Here is a 12,011-nt window from a genome sequence, read left to right as displayed (position 1 = left end):
TGCCGCACTAATGTTGTATGGTCATGGATTTGAAAGGAAATGAGATTCTCAGAGAGATATTGACTCTGGGAGTCAATGACTTAAGGAGTTGGCTCAGCGAGCTATAGATGACACCCACTCATTTGTGTAAGTAGGAGTATATTAGTTTTGTATATGGGCTGCCCAAATAAGTGGGCAGACCCAACTCTATTAGAGTTGGTTCCTTGTGGGGCTTGTTCGGTAATCTTAGTTGGACAAAGATTAAGGTTTAGTGTATTTATTCCCTATAAATACATATCTAATAAAATAGATATACACAAGAGAAAATCAACAACAATCATCTTCTTCCTTTCTCAATTCTGTGATTTACGCAGTAGTCGTGGGATAATATGTTGTGTGCTTCTCACCGTATCAAAGGTGTGGTCGCCCTCGGCTATTGTTCAAACATCAAGAAGAGTGCGTGGCTATCATTCCATAGATTCGGGACAAGTAATCTCTAAACAAGTGATTTATATATTTATATATGATTTCGCATGCTTTTACAGTATCTAGTAAACAAGCCAAGGATGTCAGAGGTTTCTATATAAGGGAATGTTATGATGCAAGAGAAGTTAAAAGATTAGATCTTAGCTATGTTATTTAGCTAGAATTAGACATGAGTACCACCATCATATTATCTTTCGTCCTAGTGACCTGCTGGTTTTCTTATTGATACCAAAATGGAATGATTTTTAAAGATGAGAATATTTAGGTGTTAGAGAACACCATATATATTCAGGAACGATTTGGATTTCTCAGGACCCAAGTCCTACGACTTATTCCAACGTGGAAATCCTTGGCTTCTCCCTGATTTTCCAAGTGATCCACATAGGAGATTTCTTTAGATGAGCCCGCTTTTCCTTTTAGTTTTGAAGTTCCTTTTCAACAGCATTATTAGGTGTAATGTTATTGCATGAAAATAGATCAGAATCATCGTTCTCAACTACTACGCATTGTTAGTCAACAAAGCACACACATGCAAGCAGTGCTTACCAATTGCCGTCGTTCTAAACAAGTTCGACGCGTATAGCTGAGAAAACAACACATGAAGTTTCGCTGGTACAGCATTTACTAAAAAAAGGGGGCAACCTAATACTAGCATTAAGAACTCACTGAGGTATAATTAAGTGTCTCTCACTCTATTCATGTTGATTATATTACTTAGAGTGCCTAAATTTAATAAATGAAAAAAAGAGAGAACGATTCTAGTTTGTTTCTTTTATAAGCATCAATTTGGTTAGGTTTTGCATTTCCTGTGTCTTGCTTGCGATTCAAGCAACAGTTAATTAAGACTGGTTTATTTCATGTCCACTTAATGCGTTTGAAATTCAAGATAGAGGCACTATATCAGTAATGCCCAATTAAAATTATTGAATGTCTCTGTTATCTGGCTCATATGGTTACTGCAGTATACCGTGGTGGGCTGATGGGTTCCGGCACAGCTACTGTACTGCCCTTATCCCAAGTGGCACACGCGTCATTCTCAAGGAAATTGCTACCACATTTCCGCAGAAGGGATCGAAATCAGTAGCAGGTGGTTGTTTGAACGGCTAAATTCTCAGTCCGTGCAGGCATTTTCTATGTCCTTTCCTGTTCCAATCAGGAACTTCTTAACGTATACAATGTAGTCATGAATTTCTTATAATTAAAGATATTTACTAATAGTCAGCATTAGCTATATTTTTTTGAACGCAATCACTTGTTTGTATTTTGGCCAAGTAAATTGCATGCTTCTGACTATGTTGTTCGTGAATCCGTACGCAAGCAAATCTTGAAGGCTTTAGTGCAGAAAGGATCCTTGTTGAAGGATGAGCTGAGCAAGGCTTTGTCAGTCTCAAGTGTGTACTTGATTACTCAGAGTTCAAAGATGTAGATATGGTTATGGAGGTTATTAGCATCCAAGCTTCTCTAGACCTAATTGAGTGACATAACTAGATAACTAGATAACTAGATACAAATATCCAAAGTGATGCGTCGAGCACAAATATATGCAGCCAGCTTGATAATTGCAGTTATTTACATCCCACTCTGTTCGGCTATTTGTGTTCTTTATATCTCATTTTTTAGTATAAGATAATTAAGACTTGTTTGTCAGGCAATGTTTCTGGATGTTTCATGCTCTTTATTGCTTGTTGGTGGATATTTGCGTTCAGGTAATTTTTAATAGGTTCATTAAACTGCTGATGGTATGTCAAAGCCAACAGGTCTCCACTGTATGTAGCTCTTTTCTCGTTGGTTGGTCGTGTGCGCGTGGGGATGTGCAGGTTAGGGCCTCCGTATAAACTTAGCTTTTTGTAACACTTAAAAGGACAGAAACTTAGACTTTATATCACTAAAGAACTGTTTTAATATTTGACAACTAAGAATGTGTGCTCGGACACATATCATTTTGCTTTGCGATCTTCTATGCATGTGTGAATGATTTGCCACGCCTGCTCATATACCAGCATAATAAAGAAGCATTAGAAGAAGTATGTCATCAAGTGGCTGGAAGTCTGAAATCAGATGGTTATTGAATTTTCTTTTACCTTGTTAAGTTGTCATGGAAGCTTGATGGCTTTGACATACGAGCGTATTCTGTTAATATCTTTCTCTGAAAATATTCTAGCGACTGCTCTCTGAAAGGTAAATCCTTGAAAAAGTAAATCATATGGAATAAAAATCTTTGACATGCATGGATACAGGGTAACATACACAATCAATTATATATGTAGTATTTATGCTTGGAACATCTATCGTGCTAAGACTGTATATATTAACTAGCATCACTACCACATAATTGATCTATTGCAACGGTTAAGGCGCAACGGTTTTAACTGTTGCGTTAGATATCTATCGTAACGGTTTTCAGAATGTAATACAACATTTAATATAAAATATTGCCATAGGTCTAATAATTGTTCCTGGGCTTAATAATTGTTAGTGGCCTTTGAGCTTTAGTAAAACCCATGGTTTGACCGCACCGCTTAAACCGCACCGCTTAAAGAAAATCTCTCTCTCAAATCCCTAAAATCGCCGCCGCCATGGCCAAAAAATTCCGTCGCTGAATTCGTCTCTCTCTCTCAAAAATTCCGCCATGGCCTAAAATCGGCGATCTCATCACTGAATTCGTCACTCTCGATTACTACATGTCGCCGCCGATCCCCGATCTCGACTTCTCCTACAGCAGCTTCCAAGGTTCTCCTCTCGATTCCTCAATCTAGGGTTTCCAAAGCCGTGTGTTTTAGGGTTTATGTATGATTTTGGAGGCTTTTGCAGGTAGCAGTGTGGAGGAGGTCACCTGTTATAAGGATTTATGGCTCCACTCCCGCGGGACAGAAGGCTTGCCTTCACATTCACCAGGTCAATGTTCTTTGAATTTCTCAATTTGGTTGGGTTGATGTTATTTTGGTAGTTGAAGTGCAAGTTTTGGTATCTGGAAGTGAAATGGTGCTAAAGTTTAGAATTTGATTATACCTTTTGTTGTTTCACTATCATAGAAGTTACTTCCAATGTGGGTGACCTAGACGGTTGAGAGGTTCCAATATGTCACACTGTCTTGGGTTCAATTCCTTGCTATATTATTAAAAAAATGAAAAGAAAAAAAAGAAAGAATTAACAAGTTACTTCGCCTCATTTTTATTATTATTCCAGGCTATAGCTTATGATCCTTCATAAATGGGTAAATTTCACGAATCCCGCTTGAACTTCTTTTTGTTGGTGGTGGTTTTAAATTTTTGGGGTGACCCTGTACTTTCTTAATCAGAAAAAGAACCCTTGAACTTACAAAAAAGTGCGTCAACTGTTGGTAGTATCAAAAATTCCGCCGCCTTGGGATTTTGGTGAAAATGGATTTAAGAAAGACTAGCTGACCAATTATTAGCTGTGTCCTTATCTTGATTTTGATCAGAGCAAGGGTGTCTTATTAAACTTTCATCTAGCTTGGTATCATATAAGCTCAATCCTGAACACCTGACACTTTAGTTTTTATTATCTATTTTTCGTGTATCTAGTACTTATATGATTCTTTTCATTTATTACTAGTTAATCACTTCTCTTTGAGCGATGGAAACAGTGGGTGATTCTAGATCAAGTTCAAAAGAGAAGAGATCATTTGAGGTAATTTCAAATCTAGAATTCTCAATCCTAAATTCATTGTTTGGGAAGCATCCATGTAATATTTGTCACATGTGCAACTTGAAACAACATACTTTTTTGTTAATCGATATGATTTTAACGTGACGTCTCATATTGTGTACCTGATGTTTTTAATATCCATTCGATTATGAATGGCCCATGGATAAATAGCATTTTAGTAGAGCATCTTAGTCCAAAGTTATACCATGTCATTTACAGTTGTATGCTAATTGAGGACTTAGGGTGTTCATCTGGTATGATTTTCAGAAAAGAAACCGCCTTCTCGCCTTTATCCTGTTGCCTTGTTTGAGGAGGGACATCAACAATTAAACAAAATGAGAGTAAGGGACAGCAGCAATTAAACAAAATGCAGGACACTTAAAAAAAGTTGATATTGTTTGCTGTTTGTTTTGGTCTCTTTTGATAGCGCCACCTCTTATGTACATCATCAGCCTTGTGAGGGAGAGTGGATGTGTTTATATCCTTTTGTCCCTAAGGTCCCTAAGGTTATCAATTTTGTAGTTGTGCCTCCACCATAGGGGCACAACTACAAAATTACTGTCTTGTACATCAAACGATGCCCATTTGTCGGTTTATTGTTGTATCAGTAGAATGTTTGAACTGTTGTATCAGTTTATTCTTTTTTGCGAGGGATTGGATAATCATGTGACGTCTGGACTTGTTGGATCAAGAAAGATAATAAGATGCAAAGGTGAGGAAACATATTTATTTGTATTGAAAAGAGTTCATACTTCATAATTTATATGCGTAGCTGCTAATTGAATCTTCTTAGTGTTCAGGGTTCAACCTGTGCCTTATCACTTGCAGACCTGGATTTATTTTGCAGTGAGTGCAAATAATGTGTTTGATTACCTCGTCCTTTGTAAGCTCAAGAGTAATCCAAGCTAAACATTCCCACCTATATTTGCACTGAGTACGAATAGATATATTAAACTCCAGCCTGTGGACTGTAGCTCTAAGATCATCAATTCTGACAAAGTCATGATATATAACCTTAAACTGAAACTTGATCTCACACCCCCGTGTATTTTTCTGTTCAGACCTACAACCACTGAACTGATGGAAACTTTGTTTGGTACTATATTTGAGAGACAATACTAGGATTTTGCATTGTTGGTCTCAAAGTTCTACAATTAAACTTTTTTTGATAAGCAAATGCATCTATGTTTAATAAGGACACTTAATATATTCTTTGTTCAAGTTGAATATATTAACCTATATTAACCTATAAGTTTCATGTGTCAAAAGTTTTCATTTCAGCTGTGTATTCTCATGATTCTGATATAAAATTTTCAAATGAAGTATACGGCATTCTAAGTTGTTAATTATGCTAAAATATGTCTCTAAAGAATTTGAGGGCATAAGGCATTGCTATCCATGTGAATAGTACTGGATAATACCTATCGCTTTATTTTCTTGTTTCTGACTTATTTTGATATCACTGGGTTCAGGTTATGACGGTTTAATTTGACTTGTCTACTTCTCTCAGTTAGGATAGTTGAACTCTATTAGAACTTGGTGTTCAGTTGGAGATTACTATTTTAATTATTTATTTACCTCACCTTTTCCTTTTATTCCATCTTCTCTTAATTTATTTTCTTTCTGATATCAGAACGGCCATCACCGTCTTCACCTGAAATCTTTTTTCTAGCATATTTTATTTTAGGTTATCTCGAGTTTCAGCTGTCAAACAGATTCTAGCCCTTCTAAACCTTTGTTTCCTTTTTACTCATCGCGACATTTGTGGGCGATAAGTGTAAATAATCACTATTGGTGCTTGTTTTCTTTCGTTTTGCAGTTGCAGGTTGTATGAAGAATTGCTACACAAGTAACTGAAGTTGTAATGCTTTTGTGTTAAGAGTCTATCGACCTTGAGCTTCTAAAACAAGAGGAAAATATTTGACTAGGATGGGCTTCTGATGTTGCTTTCATTCTTTAGTTTCACTCGATCTTTTTAATGGTTTTTATTTGATTTGATTTGCTTCCATGTAGTACTTATGTGCTGAAGTAGGATTTTGCATTGTTGGTCTCAAAGTTCTACAATTAAACTTTTTTTGATAAGCAAATGCATCTATGTTTAATAAGGACACTTAATATATTCTTTGTTCAAGTTGAATATATTAACCTATATTAACCTATAAGTTTCATGTGTCAAAAGTTTTCATTTCAGCTGTGTATTCTCATGATTCTGATATAAAATTTTCAAATGAAGTATACGGCATTCTAAGTTGTTAATTATGCTAAAATATGTCTCTAAAGAACCTGATAATTTAATATGTTGCTTTAATTTGTTGGCAACAAAATCATGATAAACTTTACATCTGCTAAGTGGACAAATAGATAATTCTTCATATATAAGATCTGAAGCAATTTAATGAATTATTATTTTGTAGGTCATGAGCAAACCTCCTGCAATTCAAATGGAAGGTTTTGATGCAGGTGGATTATTTCCTTTATGTTAAGCTATTTATTTTGAATGATTGCAATATCTTTTTTCCCCAATTTTATTATTCCCCAATATCTTTTGCAGAAGTTTCTGGTTGGTGTTATCTTGATGGTCCCTTGCTATGCCATTGAATCAGTATTGTTTCTGCTCCTAGATATATTTATCAATTTTTGTATCATATACAAACTATTTGAAATTAGTCCTTCAAATTATTTAATTGCTATTTGGTCCCTTTTTTAAGCTATTTGAAATTGGTCCCTCAAATAATTGAAGTTGCTAATATGGCCTTTGATACTTAAGTTATTTTGAAATTAGTTGTTTAAATAAAGAGTAGAATTGCAATTCAAATGACAAATTTGAAACAACTTACGACAATTGACGGGTCTAATAGAAATCTCGATACGCAACAACTCCATATGTAGCAGTCACCTACAACGCACATGCTCCTCACTAGTTCTTAGGAAAATAATTAGAGCAATATTTAAAGGGCATTTAGAGGTGGAAAAAGTACTGTAGCCACTGGTAATACTTTATGTTGAAGGACATTTTTTATTACCAGAACACAATCTGGTATCTGTCCAGAAAACATACGTTGGACGAGTTGTAGGCACATTGCTCTAAGGTGCCAGCAGTTTAAGCAATTGGGTGCGCCTTGCTATCTTCGTTGTTATTTTTGAGCTTGATTTGGATTTTTTTTTAATTTTGTTTTTTTTGTCTATGAAATTACAGGAGCAGAAGTTTCTGGTTGGTGTTATCTTGATGGTTCCTTGCTATGCCATTGATTCGATATTGTTTCTGCTCCCAGATATATTTATCAATTTTTGTATCATATGCAAACTACTTCAATTAGAGAAATATATCATAACTTTCAAATAAGTAGAACGCTGCCCATGTGCTTTCAGAAAAGTATGTGATAGTTTTGTGATAATACCTCAAAGAGTCCATGGTAGTCACTGAGGACGGCATAACTCATATGTTTTAGTGATTTTATTTCCTCTGTTCATATAACTAAACCGATTTAGTAACTAAACTGGTTTATCGCCGCTTTGTCCGAAAATATTTAAGTGACTTAAAAAAGACCCCCTTCGCTCATTCCCTGTTGGGATTATGGATAACGGTGACGAATATGGCTGTGATTAGATGCTCTTGATAACTTTAGCCTTTTTTGTTAAAATGGTTGGATTTGGTAGTGGCAACAAACAAGCATGATGTACATTGTTCTCTTAACTTCCTTTTCAAACATCTTTTTTTCCCAATTTTATTATCATCATTGCAAAAATTATGCTGATTCATGAAAATTTACACAGGTACAGAAATGATGCCCAATTTTATTATCATCATTGCAAAAATTATGCTGATTCATGAAAATTTACACAGGTACAGAAATGATGAAAGCCAAGATTGAGATTGATACTGACAGTATGCTGATTCATGAAAATTTACACAGGTACAGAAATGATGAAAGCCAAGATTGAGATTGATACTGACATGCTCCTAGTGAGTATTTGACATTGAGGAACAAGTTTTTGGAAACAAATAGAGAATATAGTCTTCGACCGAGAAGTTTCATGTTTTGTAATCAAATGTTGATGTACATTCTTTGAATGTTAGTTCGGTACGATATTTTCTGAGTTGAAATGTTGGTAGTGTGGATTTAATACTTTGTAGTTTTTATACTATACTGATGTATGTTGGCACTTATCATTATGGTTGATTATGCTCAACATAATCACTTTTATATTGTGTATTAAAATTTATCTTGGCCATGTTCTTAAAAAGATTGTCCAGGTAATTGAATACTATAATTATTTTGACGTAGGAAACCAAGAACAGCTTCGATTGAGCAGTTGCAATAGCTCGATCAAAACCATTGCGATAGCTCGATCAAAACCGCTGCGATAGCTCGATTCAAACTGTTGCGATAGCTTAATCCAAACTGTTGCGTTAGGTCTTTTAAAACTATTGCAATATCTCCAACTGTCGCCGTAGCTTTATCAAAACCATACTTATAGCCTACTAAAACCGTTGCGTTAGGTCTTTACTGTCGCCGTAGCTTTATCAAAACCATACTTATAGCCTACTAAAACCGTTGCGTTAGGTCTTTTAAAATTGTTGCAATAGCTCCAACTGTTGCCGTAGCTCTATCAAAACCATAGCTTTAGCCTACTAAAACCGTTGCGTTAGGTCTTTTAAAACTGTTGTAATATCTAAAAAAATCGCTGCAGTAGCTTGAAAACCGTCGCAATAGCTCAATCAAAACCGCTGCAAAATCGCTGCAGTAGCTTGAAAACCGTCGCAATAGCTCAATCAAAACCGCTGCAATAGCTTAAAAACCATCGCAATAGCTCAATCAAAACCGTTGCAATGGCTTAAAAACCGCTTGCCTTCTAAAACCGTTGCGTTAGATGCGGGGGCAACGGTTCAAAAAACCGTCGCAATAGAGTTCAAAACCGTTACGGTAGAGGTAGGGCAACGACAGCATATGAGGCGGTTTGAGAACCGTCACACTTGCTCAAGGGCGACGGTTCCATGGCTAGCGCAACGGTTTTGAACCGTTGCGTTAGAGCAAATATGTAGTAGTGCATCTTTCTCTGAAAGATGTTGGATTTAGGTGTAGATCCATACCTCCATCAGGCGAGATCATGAAGCAGGCGACGTCGACGAAGTCGCAGGTGAGCTCCGACTCTGGCGAGGTCAAGCTCGAAGTACAGGCGAGCTTGTGGCAGGCGCAGGCGGGGCTAATGGCGAGCTCGAGATCTCACGTGCAAGCGAGATCGACAGCGAGCAGGCAAGCTCGCGAAGGGCTATAGGCGAGGTTGGGTCGATTGCAGGTGAGCTCGAGAAAAGCCCTGCAGGCGAGGTCTCCTACAGGCGGAGTCGAACACGTGATGAGGGCGAGTTCGAGCGGTTGCTTTCCCAGGCGAGCTTGAGCGCGAGATCTAGTGAGCTCGTGATCCTCCCTTCGCCTGCGATGTTGGACAACAGCTGGATCTAGCTGTCCTAGGATTTTCTTATAAAATCCTATGCACGAGAGAGAGCTACTGCCTGCTGCTCCGTTCTTATCCTCAGAAATTAATTGAGGCAGCGACCATTAATTTTTAGCTCTAGATTTTCAGAAGAAAATCACGCTCATTTAGGGAGAGATTCCTATAACGTTTTATTGAGGAGAGAGAGGAGATTTTTCAAGTTGGAAAATCTCGTGCCTTATTTGAACAACAGAGAGTTTTTTGTTGGTTCTTCTCTTGAGAGATCTCAAGTTGAGATCTGCTCTTAAACAAGCTTTGTAATCTTCGTTGATATAAAAGAAATTATTTGTGTGGCTCCCGAGGACGTAGACAAGTTGCCGAACCTCGTTAAAACTCAATATTCTTTTTCCTACAATTTTTAATTTGTTGTGATTTCATTTTTCCACTGCTTAACACAAGATCTGGTAGGGAAAATTCCATAGAGGAATCATATTTGACAGACGAGGACTGGGAAATATTGGATCGTAAAGCCCTAGGGCAGGTCCGATTAGTCCTCGTAAAATCTGTAGCACATAATATATTAAAGGAGAAGATGACCGTGGAGCTTATGGAAGCACTCACAACAATGTACGAGCAACTGTCAGCTGCAAATAAGGTGCATCTCTTCAAAACGCTATTCAACCTCAAGATGGCAGAAGGATGTTCCTTCACGATGCATCTCAGTGAGTTCAACACAATTATTGATCAACTCATCTCAGTCGACATCACGTTTGATGATGAAGTGCAGGCCCTATTGATACTTTTACAGTTACCGGATAGTTGGGCAGGTTGTGTGACCGCAATCAGCAACTCGACGGGGAAATAAAAGTTAAAGCTGCACGAGGTGGTAGTTATGATTCTATCCTAGGAGGTTAAAAGAAAATTGAATGAATCAGAAGGTTCAGGTTCAGCCCTAAGTCTCGAGCAGAGAGGCATAATCTATAATAGGGGGAACCAAAACATGAATCGATCGAAGTCGAAGAAGAAGAGGTCAAACTCAAAAGTGAGACCTATCAAAGGGAAATGTTAGAACTACGGCCAAGAGGGCCACATGTCTTCTACCTAAAAAGCACCAAAGAAGGACAAAAATGAGCATGAGGCTCATATTGTACAAGATGCATTGATTCTCGCTATGGATAATGATTCCGATTCATGGGTCATTGATTCGGGAGCCTTTTTTCACACCACTGCTAATAGGAAACTCTTTTAGAACTATGTAGCAGGGGACTTTGGGAAGGTATACTTAGGGGATAATGAACCTTGTAGTATCATTGGAAGAGGTGATGTGCAAATACAGTTGAAGGGCTCTAAGTGGTCTCTGGAGAATGTCAGACACGTATCAAAGTTGAAGAGGAATATTATTTCGGTTGGCCAGCTTGGAGCAGAAGGCTATGTTACAATATTCACAGAAGATTCATGGAAAATCTCTAACGGTACAATGGTGGTTGCCCGTGGTAACAAGATCGGTACCCTCTACCTAACTTCACACGTGAGTGACACACTCGCGATTGTTGCAGGCAAGGAGAGTGCAGATCTATGGTACAATAGACTAGGATACATGAGTGAGAAGGGTATGAAGATTCTGCACTCAGAAGGAAAGCTAACCGCTATCAATTCGGTGGAAGTCAGTGTTTGTGAAGATTGCATCTTCGGGAACTAGAAGAGAGTCAGTTTTCTGAAGTATGGAAGACCACCTAAAGCTCACAAGTTAGAGCTTATTCATACAGATATATGGGGTCCAGCTACTGTGTCTTCTCTTGATGGTTCGGCATACTAAGTCACCTTTATCGACGATCACTCAAGAAAGGTGTGGGTATACTTCATGAAGCACAAGTCAGAGGTGTTTAATATCTTCAAGAAGTGGAAAGCCATGACGGAGAATGAGATAGATCCGAAAGTAAAGTGTCAGAGATCAGACAATTGTGGAGAATATGAACTGGAGGAGTTCAAGAAGTTTCGTGCTCTGAACGGGATTCGTCTGGAGAGGACTACTATATGGACGTCGCAACAGAAAGAATGAACAGAACGCTGACAGAGCGTGCTAGGAGCATGCATCTACATGCAGGTCTGCCAAAAACTTTTTGGGCGGATACGGTGCATACAACAGCGTACCTGATAAATCACGGACCATCAGTTCCATTGAACTTTGGGATTCCAGAAGAGGTTTGGAGTGACAAGAAGGTTAATCTCTCACACTTGAGAGTCTTTGGTTGCGTGGCGTACGTCCATATCAGTGATCATAGCAGAGACAAGCTGGAAGCTAAGTCACTAAAATGTACATTCATTGGGTACGATATTGATGAGTTCGGGTATCATCTTTGGGATGAGAAGAATAGGAAGATCATCAGAAGCCGAGACGTCATATTCAATGAGAAAGTGATGTACAAGGACAGGGACAATGCCAA

At 37.8% G+C, this 12,011-nt stretch overlaps 1 long non-coding RNA gene across 10 annotated transcripts; it reads left to right on the top strand.

Annotated features, from left to right (window-relative positions):
- On the top strand, positions 2,965 to 8,348 carry LOC109824899. Of its 10 annotated transcripts, none has more exons than XR_002242842.1 (6): positions 2,966 to 3,195; positions 3,277 to 3,360; positions 4,042 to 4,116; positions 4,402 to 6,594; positions 6,686 to 7,908; positions 8,049 to 8,348. It is a non-coding gene; the product is annotated as an uncharacterized LOC109824899 (long non-coding RNA). The 10 variants fall into 10 exon arrangements; XR_002242841.1 differs by having other exon boundaries at positions 2,967 to 3,195; positions 4,768 to 6,594; XR_002242839.1 differs by having other exon boundaries at positions 2,967 to 3,195; positions 4,042 to 6,594; positions 6,686 to 6,736; positions 7,331 to 7,908.

Source organism: Asparagus officinalis, chromosome 1 (genome assembly GCF_001876935.1).
Source record: "Asparagus officinalis chromosome 1, Aspof.V1, whole genome shotgun sequence".
Taxonomy (NCBI): Eukaryota; Viridiplantae; Streptophyta; class Magnoliopsida; order Asparagales; family Asparagaceae; genus Asparagus; species Asparagus officinalis.
This window is presented reverse-complemented; position numbering and strand designations above follow the sequence as displayed.